Here is a 15,223-nt window from a genome sequence, read left to right as displayed (position 1 = left end):
ATTATACAACTTACGAATATAGCATTAATTCACACCCTTCTAGAAATACTGTTCGGGAGAAAATAATTTCAGCCATTCGAATGATATAGTAAAATATAGTTGAATCATCCTACCTAACAAGAAGTATGCCAACGTCCCTGGCCACTTGACATGCCTGAATTAATAAGATGGCCAAAACATATTGGGCCAGTGCATGGGTAGCCTACAGCACCGTAGCTCTCAACATATGGGCCACGATGTGGTGGCTTCTGACAAAGGTTTGTGGAGGTTGTTGTAGTTTTGATTGAACTTTACACGGAGGCTCCTTCATGTATTTCTTCATCAGTTCATTATCCGATGTATAGATACGATGCAACATTTTACTGTTGGCGAAACTATTATAGCTATTAGTTGAGTTAAGAGATGAATTATTCTGGCTTGCAAGAGTAGGGGAGGCAAACACTAATTTCTCGAGTTATGTGATATATATACAATGTTGTTTCCCTTTAACTGAAAGCCTGAAGTAGGTGTGTTTTTTTTTTTTTTTTGATGAGCAAAGAAAATGTTATTTCAGCTAGCACCACAAAGTGGTTGCGCCTGGAAAAAAAAAAAAACTTTCCTTAGCCAAAGGCTAATTGTAATTTTTTTTTCAATTGAAAACACTTGTGTAGCTATATAGAACAGTAAGTCCCATTTTTAACCATAGCAACATAAAGTTAGGGGAAGTGACTGTAGTCCTCACTGTTATTTCAGCCTAAATTAAAAAAAAAAGCTACAAATAAAAAACGCTTCAGAAACAAAACGCAACAAAAACAAAACGCTACAAAAACAAAATGCTACAAAAAAACAAAAAGCTATAAAAAAGAAAACTTTAAAAATTTTTTTTTTAAAAAGTACAAAAATAAAAAACGTTACAAAAACAAAACAATACAAAAATATAAAAGCTACAAAAACCAAACGCTATGGTGGAAGATAAGCCCTGCGAGAAGCGACCGATACAGTAATCCAACCGATACCCAAACCAGTTAGTCGGAGTTTGCCGTGTTGAGGCCTGCCTGGCTATGGGAGACACCTCCTGAGCCAGTGGTGTCCGTTTTGTCTAAGGGTATTTAATGATTCTACCCTAGTCAGCTACAGTAAAATAATCAACGGGACAGGAGACCTTCTTAGTTTGTGCTGTTTATTAATTCACTGAATGCTTATTCTGCTGAGCGAGGCTTCCCCGAACCGCTAACGTCGGGAGCGCGTGTGCGATAGAGAGAGAGAGAGAGAGCACCCCATGCGAATGGCTATCTCTGTATCTGTCAATGATAGGATCACTGAGTAACTAATAGATATACGGTCACTTCCTGTGTGGATCGCCCGACTAATTCAATGATAATAAGCCTATCTTTTCTTTGCTCCGACTCTATAAATAGAATCTATAAATAGAATGACAAAGCGAAGGAAACGAAATTTTAAACTGATTTCCGCCATTAAAAAATAACATGAAACCTACAGTTCACGACACATCGCATAGGAATTTAAAATAAATATTAGGCCTATAGGTTTAATACATACTGCATAGAATCTAGAAATTTAGATCTAGTGTTCTGGTTAGTTTAGAATATAGTCTAGAATCTAATCATACAGCTGCATAAAAAGAAAGTTTGAAGGAAATAGAATAGGAATCTGCAGAAGCCGAGGTAAGAAGATTAAATTAGTAATTTACATGATTTTTATTGTACTTTCACTGTTTGTTAGGCCCAATTATTAAATCTTTAGATCAGAAGCTAAGCTTGATCATGTGTGGTATCTATTGTGGTGCATTGGAATGAAAAGCCCACATACTTAAATATAGAATCTACTATGCCTATACTACAACTATACTCATACTGCCCTATACTTTAAATTTGTTACCACAAGAAAAAGGCCTATTTACTATTTACTATTATTAGTTAGAATTAAATTGAATTGAAATATTTGTTTATGTTTATAGTTTATAGTGAATGCATGCTAATGAGCATTATTCAAGCTGCTGTTATATTTAGGCTTATAGGCCTATATATACTCTATAGTTTAGGCTATATACTATAGACTATATATTATATACCAATATTGTGCATAAAACTTAAAGCATGTAAGCATACACAATAATAATATTCATTAGACCCATAGTTACAGTAACTAAGACTCGTACTATTTAGTACTACTTTAATACTACCTTTAAACTATTAGGCATAATGAAATAATGATTAATGATTTCAGTGTTTTCCGCACTTGAGAGGAAAGAGGTTGTAGGGAACTTAGATACTAAACCTTGCCAGCATACTGAATTTCTGGTGATGACAATAGCAGCAGATAGTATTCGACTCAGTTAATACTTAAAACAATTGATTTTAGTAATTAGTGGTAAGCTCTTTTTAAAATAATATATTATAACATGGTATCGCAAAGATTCAGGTTGTCCGATAAATAGTAATTATAGTCAAGATTATTTAGGACTATAGTTTAGTGCTTGGTTAGTAATATGCATCAAGTTGGGAAAGACATAGAAATTGAAATACATAGTGTTTAATGTGTTCATTCGCAAACGTTACTATTTAAAACATTTTAGGCCTGCTTTTTATTGCTGAATAATAAAATCATTATACTTATCCACTATATTATGTTTAAATAAAGTGAGTTTAGATCAGTCGAGTAAATAAATTTAATAACAAGACATAACTAAAATGTACAAATTTACACTGAATATATATAGGCCTATATATATATATATATATATATATATATATATATATATATATATATATATATATATATATATATATATATATATATATATATATATATATATATATATATATATATATATATATATATATATATATATATATATATATATATATATATATATATATATATATATATATATATATATATATATATATATATATATATATATATATATATATATATATATATATATATATATATATAGATATATATACATATATATACATATATATACATATATATACATATATATACATATGTACATATATATACATACATATACATATATATACATATGTACATATATATATATACATATATATATATACATATATATACATATAAACATATATATATATATATATATATATATATATATATATATATATATATATATATATATATATATATATATATATATATATATATATATACATATATATACATATATATATATATATATATATATATATATGTATATATACATATACATATATATATATATATATATATATATATATATATATATATATATATATATATATATATATATATATATATATATATATATATATATATATATATATATATATATATATATATGTGTGTACTTTGATTGCTATTTTATAAAAGTATGTAAATCACAGAACAAACATTACTTTGTATTGTGTCTACAGCTTAACAAAAATGCAACTACTTTGATGGATAGCACTAAATAGGTGTTAGCTTTAATTTAATAATTAGTGAGATATTCTTGCTAATCTGTGTGTAAATTGCTTTTCAGGACTATGAGTGTGTGTTTGGCCATCCAGATTTCATAACTACAACTGATGTTCAATTACAATGGATATTAATCAGTCTCACTGTGCCTAATCACTGTGCCTAGTTTCATCCTCAGGTGACTGTACTATAGGCATAACCCATTTTTTAAAGTAATTATTATAGCAAGAGATAGCATTATATGTTATAATAAATATAATGGATTTTAATCCAAAATATTGTATTAATTATTGTCTTTTCTTAAATTCTAATAAATCAGTGAGTTGTACAACATAGAGGGTATTATATTTGAATGATAATTGAAACACATATTGTTACAGAGCTCAAAACTATGTACTTATCTAATGTAATTAATATACTGAAACAGTTTTATTGAAGCATATTATTTCATATTTTACCACACAGAGACTGATGTGTAAGCTTAAAGTAAAGACATCAAATCAAAGTATCAGCCATCAAGAGGGTAAATATTGATAGTCTACTTCATTAATCTTCAATATGAATGAACACAATTTTAAATCTATAATCTTTTCTGAAAATGTTTGTTTCTTGTTATTCATCATGTTCAGTGCTTTATCTTTTCAAAGTAATTAGTCATAGTAAAGAAATATTAGAGATAGTAATATAAATTTGTAATTTATTTCTCTTGCAAGTTCCACAAAAGAAAGTATCAAAATATTTTGCCTTTATTTCATTTACAGAAAAACATTCAAAATCATATTGTGATACACAAGTCAAGCAAGTCTATGACCAGCATTTTGATACAGGCCAAGAAAAAGCTGGATACTTGATTGGAAGGGTGGCACAAAAAACATGGATTATTACTAGGGAAACAAGCTCGGAATACAGTTCACTGTTGGGACAACTAGCCAAATACTTCTAAACTGATTTGAATCATTTTTTCTGTTTATTATAATTCATCCAATTGTCTTATTAAATATATAAATTTATATATATACACAATTCCTAAAATAGAATTTCTAAAAATGTTTTATTATAATATTTAAAAATGAAACAAACATGTTCCCAGAACACAGCCACATAATGTCAACATGTTCCCAGAACACAGCCACATAATGTCAACATGTTCCCAGAACACAGCCACATAATGTCAACATGTTCCCAGAACACAACCACATAATGTCAACATGTTCCCAGAACACAGCCACATAATGTCAACATGTTCCCAGAACACAGCCACATAATGTCAACATGTTCCCAGAACACACATAATGGCAACATGTTCCCAGAACACACAAAATGGCAACATGAATCCCACAAAATGTCATTATGTGCCCAGAACACACAAAATGGCAACATGTGCCGAGAACACACAAAATGACAACATGTGCCGAGAACAATGCCCCTTACAGATGACATGTTCCCAGAACACAGCCCGTAGTTGGCCTGCCATAAAAAGTTAACAATACTTCACTTTTTCCTTAACAATATTACAAGCAGGTAAGAAAGCCATACATCTTTACTGTGGTGGAAATAGCCAATAAAAGTAGGGTAACCTTCACTATATGCAATTTGTAGTTTTCAATGCCTGTCCTATGCATATTATTTAGCCTAGTGTTTTGTGCCTTGCTTCATTTACTCAAAAAATTATATAGGCATGAGAATTTTCATTTTAATCTGCAAAAGCTGCTTTCTGTAGATTATTATTTTCAAACTACATCATATATTTTTCTCTTCTCTGATAAAAAATATTCCTCATATTGTTTGTGTCAAGTATTTTATTTTTATCTATGCAATACTATATTCCTATTTTATAATAATTACTTAGATCTATATACAAAATCTTTTGAAAACTGTTCTTTATTGATTTGTATCTTTTTCTTTATTTCTGAAAAATAAAACTTTGTTTGGGAATCCTTTTTTTGTTTCTGTACAAATTAATAAACATAAATACCTACTAGGCTTAATATCCAGCAACATTAAACAATTAAGTAGCCTATTGTTAGTAATGGTAAATTTTATACTAATTAATGTGATTTCTCCTGGCCACTTTGTTCTGAATACCTTCAACTGTGTCAATGTTGCAACCAACTCCAATAATTAAAACTGAAGCCATTTACTATGAAGTAAAACTTGGGTGTAATCCAAATCCACCCAGTTGCCGGGGGCAAGGTACCAAACATGATGTCCAGTAGAGGGTTAAGAAAGTATCATTATTAAATCACTATTAAACCCCTCCTCGCCTACGCCATTTTTTGTATGCATATGGACGTTATCGGAATTTACTGTAATGCTTATAAGTCGAAAATGCGAAAAAGACACGTTTAACATTACTAGTTTGAAGAATAATATTCATGTTAGCCGAAACAGGTGTATTCTAAAGTTGTTGAAATTCATTTTATTGTTCATTACGATTATGTTGTCGTAAACTATAGGCCTATTTTAAAAAAGCATAACTAAAAAGGGTTTTAACGCATTTTCTTCTTACAAAAGCCTCACATGCATGATATCATTAACATTACGGCAAATCAAACCCTTGAAGAAGCCCCATCAACCATTCAATTATTACGATGGGCAACAAATAAAACGCCCGCATCAAGGTACAGTCCTTATGCTATCGACATTAGCTCAACCCCGGCAACTAACGTGTCCCAAAACCCAGAATTGAAATCTTGACCCATTATTCTGATTAATTAGTGGTTAAACATCTTTAGGCATCTGAAAACGTTAGTTTTTAATCTAGTGTACTCAAAAAGGAACAAGATAAAGCTTTATGCCGCCTTAAAAACCCAATCCCATGTTACGCAAGGCGTCGATAGAGAAAGAATAAGGCTTTGAGTCAGAACAGGCAAGGGCTTAGATAACTGCCAAAATACCTAATCTGTAGACCTCACAAGTCTAGACAATATATTTGTGCCTCTGTTTTTAGACTTTCAGAACAAATACATGTGAAGTGGTCATTAGGCACATAAAAGAGTAAAATAGTTTTAATCTAGAGACTTCTAACATTTCTGAAGGACCAAATTTGAACTTGTAGGCCGTGGTGTCGATGCCAAAGTTTAGCGTCGTCCGCAAAGATAAGCTATCGTTATATCATCTCTATGCCCATATTGTGACAGATATTTACAAATGTGTCTAATATAGGACAGAATACATTGCTACTCAACAGAGATAAGCGCAATCACTTGTCCACGACTTAAGAAACCACTGTACTGCAAAACCCACCTAAATGGAAAATGTCTTAGATCTGTGTTTTAATACAAATGTGTACCTCGTCGCGAGTTAGGACCTGTAGGTAGTCTGTTACTACTTTATATCTAAAAACAATAAAAAGATAACGTGAATTTTACTTGTTCAATTTCTTGGTTAACTGTATTTGTTGCATCTTGTTCAATTTTGTTAATATTGATTAACCTAAAGGGTTCAAATGTAACAAAGAAAATTGTGACTAAGTTTCCGGGTGCGGGTATGCGGACACTAGTTAAAGTATATATCTATTTATATTTATAGAAATGAAAGTATGTTTATCTGTTTGTCCTATATGAATTACTACATCTTTTTCATCGGATCGCCATAAAACTTTGTGAACAGAGTTTTTTCCAGGAATCTATTCGGGGGGGGGGGGGGGGGGGGGGGGGGGAAAGCAGAGCCCCCCCCCCCCCACCCCCGAAGAAAGTCTATCGACCCCCCTCCCCACCCCTGACCGAAACGGAATTTATATAGAAAAAAATATATACTTTTAACAGTGTCCGTACGCCCCCCCCCCGGAAAGATTTCGCCAGGGCGGTGCCCTAGCAGGAAGCAGAGGCGTAGCAACCTATTCCGGCGCCCGTGGCGAACTATCAATGTTGTGCCAACCCTATTCAAACGCTGGCAAAAAGGCGCCCATCCCTACATACACTCCCCTATATAAAATAATTGAGGATATCAGTCATGTATAAATCTGTTTTCTTAAATTTTACTGAAGAATGAGGATTTTTAAACATTGTCTACCCCTGTTGGCGCCCCATTCGATCTGGGGTCTCTGACAGGAAGCAATGCAATTTTTCTCCATAAAAATAAAAGCCAGATGCTATTTGACACTGTTCGTACGAGAGTCATAAAATTTTGGGGAGTTGGTGAAAAGGGTTTCGAGAAAGCAAACAATTCTTAAGTGTGGCACCCTGGGAGGGTTCGATTTTTCTCATTATGCGATTATGAGCCCAGAATCCAGAGGGGCTATCTCATCAATTGCGGTCATAGGTAATACTAGATTCAGCAGAGGCGTAGCGAGGGGGCCGGGGGTACATATGTCCCCGGGCGCCAACCCTAGGGGGCGCCAAAATATGTGGGAAAAATTTTAAAGCTCATTTTAGCTACAGTTTTGCATTATAAATATTAAAACTACGGGGGGGGGCGACGCCAAATTGAAAATTTGTCCCCAGGCGACAGGAATGGTGCTACGCCTCTGAGATTCAATGATAAAACTACACCAGGTTCAACCGCCAGCTCCTCGGCGGTTGAATTGCCCAGAGCGGCCAAGACCCACCTCGGGCGACACTACGGTTTAGATGGGTTACTATAAATGTTCACTAAGTAGAATAATGAGCGCCCGCCGGCGCCCTTGCAGTTGGCGACAGCGAGCGCCCCGGGCTCTACAGAGAGTGCCTCTTTAAAGAGCACCCTACAATAGGGACACGGTGGCACACGACCTTTTATAATTAAACCGAATTAGGGGCGCCCCTGCGGAAGTATAACCAGTGGCTCCCTGGAGCACCAAGGGACGCGTCTCTAACACATGGGCGGTCGCCAATGTGTGTTCTACCTCACTATTACAGAGGTTGATTAACGTACACTCAAGGCTCACTCACAGTGAGCCTTGGTGCGTCTAGGCGGCAGTGTGGACAAACCCGCGCCCCAAAAAACGAATATGTGGGTTTGTTTGTTTAAGCATTACCAAAGATTTCATTCGTTTGTCATTCAAATTTGAGAAGCTAATGCTAATACCCGTGTGGTGGTTTCTGCGAAAAAAAAATTCGATTTGGTGGCGCCCCGGCAGGGTTCTATTTAGCTCCCCGGGTTTTCCCGTGAGTACTATGGTACATTTGTTCGTTTTAATAATTGCGAAACGCTATGAATATGATGGGCTACTATAATCGCTCACTATACCGAGTGAGGCGCCTTCCTACCTAGGCCCACCTACCTACATACCTAACTCCCTGCCTACGTACCTACCTATCTACTAACCTGCCTGTGCTGCTGCCTGCCTACCTACTTTCCTAACTACCGTTATTCCTGCAAAACTGCTTTCCTTCCACCCCGCCTGTCTACCCACTACACATCCTACTTACACCCACACATATCTTCGTATGTATATATGTATGTGTTTGTGTGCTCTAGGACTAGGTATTTTTACATTTTTGTTGTTACGTAGAACTGTTCAGTATAAAGGAGTTTCCTTTTTTTTTTTTTTGACGTTGTAACTGCCGCTAAAATATTCTTTTTTTTGTATGTGTGCATAAAATAGTGCAGGTTTATTAACAAAGGTAAATTTTAGTATGTATTTAAGTGTATATAATCATTTTCGTCAAGCCAATGTGTACATAATCTTAAATTTAAAAACCCATGAAACTCGATAGCCAAAGATTTAGAATGAGAATAATTGCTATTTAACCAGAAACAACTATTCTAATTACTGTAATATTTTTTAAAATAAATATACACAGAGATAGATTGTTTTCTTATATAATTAATTAAAAAAGTCAACTGTATTTCATAACGAAAATTAACACAAAATACATTCGAATAGAAACTGTCAAGGGAGACTACTCTAATATTTGTAGGAATAATAGTTTTTATTTAGAGTTTTTTTTTTATTATTAGAAGAAAAGTTAACCAGTAGGTTCTATAAAAGATTACCTTGCATTTAAAAAAAAAAGATATTCGATAGGTTTAGAAAGAGAAATAGTCAAAATTATTTATTATATTCATTAGTTGTTTTTTTTAAATAATATAGTACAAAGACCTGTTTTAATTATTTTTTTTAAAATCTTATTTTAATTAATAAATTATAAATGAAGACCGAGGATCTATATTTTTAAAAAAATAGTTTAACTGTCCCTAAACAATTGTATCAATCGCTGAGAAATTAAGAATTAATAATTACGTTTAACGCTTTATTAATTAAACGAGTTGAATTATTTCCGTTTTGATAAACTCTCTCTCTCTCTTTATAACTACTAACGCTTTATCATTGAGTTTCTCGAGAGAAAAATACAGGAGAGCGGTAGTTATCATTGACTCTGTCATTGATAATTTCATTGAGTCTTTCATAGAAAATAGTGTTTGATCGGCTGGAGAGAGAGAGAGAGAGAGAGAGAGAGAGAGAGAGAGAGAGAGAGAGAGAGAGAGAGAGAGACAGAGAGACAGAGAGAGACTAACTAAACTGCCTGTATTTATACCCCCGTACTACCCCATAGCTTTTCCCACGGGACAATGGACTAAAACTTGTGACCCAACAAATTATCCCCCCTGGCGCTAACAACCCTGGCTACTGGTCAGTATAACGACAACAATTGTCCTGTCAGGGGCAGTCAGTCTCTTTGAACGTGTCACCTACTGTCCATCCCTACCGTGTACCCTGTAATGATCTATTGAATGGATGCTTGTGGAATTCTGACCCAACATCCGTAAAGAATGTAAAACAGCTTATTGGCTTCTAAGGTGGGTTGGGATAGTACTATATTTTAGCGCAATTTCCATACTGGCAAAAATTGCGTTTAATAATTCGTCTTTTTTGGATGGATGGATGTGTGTCCGCAGCCTTTAAGTCGTATCTCCTCCTCAACAAAGCAATATCGAGGACTAGTTCCAAAGCAAATATGTTAAGCAAGTTCCGATGATGATTGTGGGCCAAAAAAATTCCCGGAATTCCATCCTGGATTTCCCGGAAAAGCCAAAAAACCTCGAACAAATGCAGTTTTTGCTCCACATCTCGGCAACCAGACCACTTAGCGACTTGAAACATTTACCAATCGATTCCTGCCATAATTTAGAACAATATTGCCGAAGAAAGTTTTCAAATATATCCTTTCGTTCGGTCACAAAAAAAAAATTTAATATATTTTAAACTGAGCATCTTGTAGGCCTAGGATACTTTTTTAAACTGAGCATCGTGTAGGATTTATATTTATAGGATGATATTTACTACTTTTTTAAACTGAGCATCATGTAGGCCTACTTGTTAAAATAAAACTATTTCCGTTGATATAGGTTAATACAGTTGTCTTTTTTTAGCGCAAAATAAGATCCTTTCGTTCGGTCACAAAAAATTAAAAATTAAAAATTGTTATGGATAACATAAGGAAATTGCGCTTAAATTGTCACTAGACTTTTTATTAACTTGTTTATCTTAGCAGAGCTAGCTAAAACACTTTTTGTGCGAACTATCTGTGTTTTTATAATAATCAACATTAGTTCATATATAACGCTATTTATTTCAAATCAAAAATGAAATTTATTTACCTAAACCTTATGAAATACCAAAACATTGGAATGTATTATTATAATTAGTGGCTCTAAAAAACTGGGGCATTTTGTAAATTGTAACTTTTGGCTCTTCGTCTCAAAAGGTTGCCGACCGCTGGGCTAAGATCAGTGCAGATTTGTCCCTTTTGTAAGGGATCCAGAAATAAACAACAATAAAGTCGAGAAAATGCGATTAAGCTTATTTTAACACTACTAAAATAATAATTCTTAAAATAAAGCTAATGTGTCTCTGTTCTAAGTGAAAATATGGTACAAGTTGTATTTTATTTGTATCTAAAACTAGTATACAATTTTTTGCCTACTTTATACTTGCAGACATTGTATAAGTAACACAGTCATAAAGATTGTGTATTTTGTTATGAGTTATTCGATTCGCATTTGTTTGAGCTATTTTCTTAAGTTATTTCCCTTTTATTGCAACAATTGTGTCCCTTCTGTAAGGGATAGAGAATTAATTTTAAATAAAGGGATTTTTGTGTAGTTATGCATCGTTTTTTCTTACTTAAAGAACAATTAACATTTTTTTTTTTAATTTTCAGGTGTTGGTATATTTATTGTAATTTTTTTTTAAATAATTACACGATTCAAACTTTATACATAAATATTTATTTGTGAAGAGTTATGTATAATATATTCTAATTCAATTGTTTTTAATCAAATATATTATACAGTGGGCTTTAACTTAAAACCCCTCTTGTCAAGTGGTACTACCCGTAGACATTTTTTTAAATTTGCGATTGATCGTAATGCTTATTTTTAGAATTAGGGATTAAGACAGCTGTTAATAAACTGTTATAAACGGGTCTACGACAAATTCCCGAAAGACACTCGCCTGAATGCCGTTTGCCCGAAGGCCGATTTCTCGAATGGACACTTGCCCGAATGCGACAAATGCCCGAATGGACACTTGCCCGAATGGACACTTGTCCGAATGCGACAAATGCCCGAATGGACACTTGCCCGAATGGGACAAATGCACGAATGGACACTTGCCCGAATGGACACTTGTCCGAATGCGACAAATGCCCGAATGGACACTTGCCCGAATGGGACAAATGCCCGAATGGACACTTGCCCGAATGCGACAAATGCCCGAATGGACACTTGCCCGAATGGACACTTGTCCGAATGCGACAAATGCCCGAATGGACACTTTCCCGAATGCGACAAATGCCCGAATGGACACTTGCCCGAATGGGACAAATGCACGAATGGACACTTGCCCGAATGCGACAAATGCCCGAATGGACACTTGCCCGAATGCGACAAATGCCCGAATAGACACTTGCCCGAATGGGACAAATGCCCGAATGGACACTTGCCCGAATGCGACAAATGCCCGAATAGACACTTGCCCGAATGGGACAAATGCCCGAATGGACACTTGCCCGAATGCGACAAATGCCCGAATAGACACTTGCCCGAATGGGACAAATGCCCGAATAGACACTTGCCCGAATGGACACTTGCCCGAATGGACACTTGCCCGAATGCGACAAATGCCCGAAAGCCACTTGCCCTAAGGCCGTTTGCCCGAAATATGTTAATATTAGAAAATAAATGATATTACCAAATATACATTCTTAATCAATTTAAGTTTGAAATTTTGATAACACACACAATTCTAAGCATAAAACAAAGTTGTTTATATTTTAAAATTTAGCTTTTATATTTTTTTTCAAAACTGAGAAATCGCCGTAAAAATATCGTTATTCTTTAATAAATGTAAGGTGATGTTGGCGGCGGTGTCTGCATATTATCCTTTTGATGACTGTTTTGAACACCTTTGTTTAGCCGACGTGTTGCAGTGGTTCTACAGCACGTATGACACGGTGTCGTCGGCGCGGCGTCTCGCAACATTGAACAGTGGCGCGTTTGTTTGTTTATCCTGTTATGCTTATCTAGTGGGGTGATCATTTCACAACAGAACGAAGCGCGGTCTAGGCGGCGAATTTAAAAACTAAAGGTAGTCGAATATGGTTGATCTCCATTTAATGCGCCTTGTTTAGACAAGGTAATGAAGCGATTACTTCATAAAGAAACCAAAATTCATTTTAAAAAATCCTGAGATAAATGAAAATGGTATTTTTGTCTTATTTCATAAATGGAAGAGAAAGTATGTTTTTACACTTTTTAAACAGCAAATACAAATTAATTTAAAATGTCTGGGTGGTAATATTATTTTATTTTCCTTTCTTTTTGCGTAGATGTGTTTTGTTTATCAACTTTTCGAAATTATATTGATTACGAATGCTTTTTTGGTAATATATAATGTTAACATTTTTCGGGCAAACGGCCTTCGGGCAAGTGGCATTCGGGCATTTGTCGAATTCGGGCAAATGTCCATTCGGGCGTTTGTCGCATTCGGGCAAGTGTCCATTCGGGAATCGGCCTTCGGACAAACGGCATTCGGGCAAGTATCTTTCGGGAAAACGGCCGGCTCCCGTTATAAAGGTAGACGCTCCAGATATGGTATCATGTTTAAACACTAGTCTAGTGCTATATGATTAACTGCTGCATGCAAATAAATCTTGTAAGTGATTTACATCGTTGTGCCGACCAAAAATACATTTCTGACACATATCATTGCTTAAAACTTTGAGATTAAAAAGTTTCCAAATAGGCTCCACTTTGCTGAAAATGACCAGAAGGGGAGCAGCCGTTCCCCCTTCTCTTCCCCCTCCCCCTGCGAACACTACTGGTTTGGTGATACATTATTACTTATTTACCTACTGGATACTTTTACTAATATTTGCGAGATCCACGCTTTTGTTTGTAGTTATTTAAATAGTAGTGTATTACTACATATTTAAAGACAATTTTCTATGTCTTCATTGTAATGCATTCTTACATAAAAGCTTGTTATTAAATCGTTTTTCGTTATTTAACCCTTTATTTACGGAATTATGTTCCGAATGACATTTTTTCTTAAACAATGTGTTATCATATTGCTTTTGGCACATTTAAAGCATATGTCGAAGGAAATTTTGTTTCATAAATTTTTAAGGGCCCAAACATGTATTGGTACTTATAAGTACCGTCAGGAATGTAGGACATTTTTTCCAAAAATTAAAAAATTTACAAAACAGGAAAAAACGATACAACTTATTAAATAATAACATGGCAATCATTATAACAATCATTTTTTGTAATTTTCACTCATAAACACAGCACAAAAGTATATTTTGAGTACGATTTTACTGGATTTTCCATCGGAACACATCTTAGACCTCAAACACAGCAAAAGGTGCCGGCATGTCATGCTCCCTCATTTCTCGTTCCTGAGACATTCTTGTCTGTCGTCTTTCTGGTGTGGCAACAGTTGCCGGACTAAACCTGCTTTTGCTGGAGGCTTCCAATAGCCATTACAATGAGCCGCATAAACAAATATTTTGAAAACAAAATCCTAGTCATTCAAAACACTACTACTAGTAATACTAGTATAATTGTAGCCTACTAGAATGTTATGACAAGTCTACACTACAGTGCAAAGTTCATAAATAGAAGTAAGCTCAATGTGTTTAGGATAGCCGTAGTGGCCTACTGTTTTGTGTTTGCTGATTCAAAATTACAGAACGATCTATACTACATGCAGATGTATGGACTATTACTAGTCTACATGTATACATGTATACATTACGTACACGCTAGCTATTGTATGCAAGACAGTTTTTTGCAACAAATATAACTTACAAATCTTACTTCTAGAACTAGACTTTGGTATACAAATAACGTATACTAAACCTAGTAAACTAGCCTGCAACTGCCACCTTTATTCTTGTTATTCTTTTACTACTAGAAATCTGAAATTAATTACAATATTTCTGAGGAAAACCGTATGCTAACCTTCTTATAAATGCATAAATATATATTTTAAGTACATTTCGATAATTAATTGTCAAAATAATATTTATGTCACTCCACATTGAAAATCAGCAATTTCCAAGAAATCCTAAAAAAAATGTCCGTGTGCCCTGACGGTACTTATAAGTCCACTTGTAAACATCGATCTATTACAAAGACAATTTGATGAAAATTGTATAACTAGAAGTGAAATGTATTTGCCTGACTATTGAAGATGCCAATAAAAAATATTCGGTGTTGAAAACGTGAAGAATAAGGTAAAACAAAGGGAAATCAGGAACACATGTGAGATATGTACAGAACAATTGTGAACTACCGATACAGGTAGAGATTGAAA

General features: G+C 34.3%; 1 long non-coding RNA gene across 1 annotated transcript; it reads left to right on the top strand.

Moving 5' to 3' along the window:
- Positions 1–3,537: 3,537 nt before the first annotated feature.
- Positions 3,538–4,373, top strand: LOC131952274 (uncharacterized). Its single transcript, XR_009388526.1, has 3 exons — positions 3,538–3,652; positions 3,940–3,997; positions 4,236–4,373. It is a non-coding gene; the product is annotated as an uncharacterized LOC131952274 (long non-coding RNA).
- The last annotated feature ends 10,850 nt before the right edge of the window (positions 4,374–15,223 follow it).

The sequence above is a fragment of the Physella acuta genome, unplaced genomic scaffold, assembly GCF_028476545.2.
Source record: "Physella acuta isolate Inbredline_101_S28 unplaced genomic scaffold, ASM2847654v3 ptg000071l, whole genome shotgun sequence".
NCBI classification, from domain to species: Eukaryota; Metazoa; Mollusca; class Gastropoda; family Physidae; genus Physella; species Physella acuta.
The sequence above is the reverse complement of the archived record's forward strand: the minus strand, read 5'-3'. Positions and strand labels throughout refer to the sequence as shown.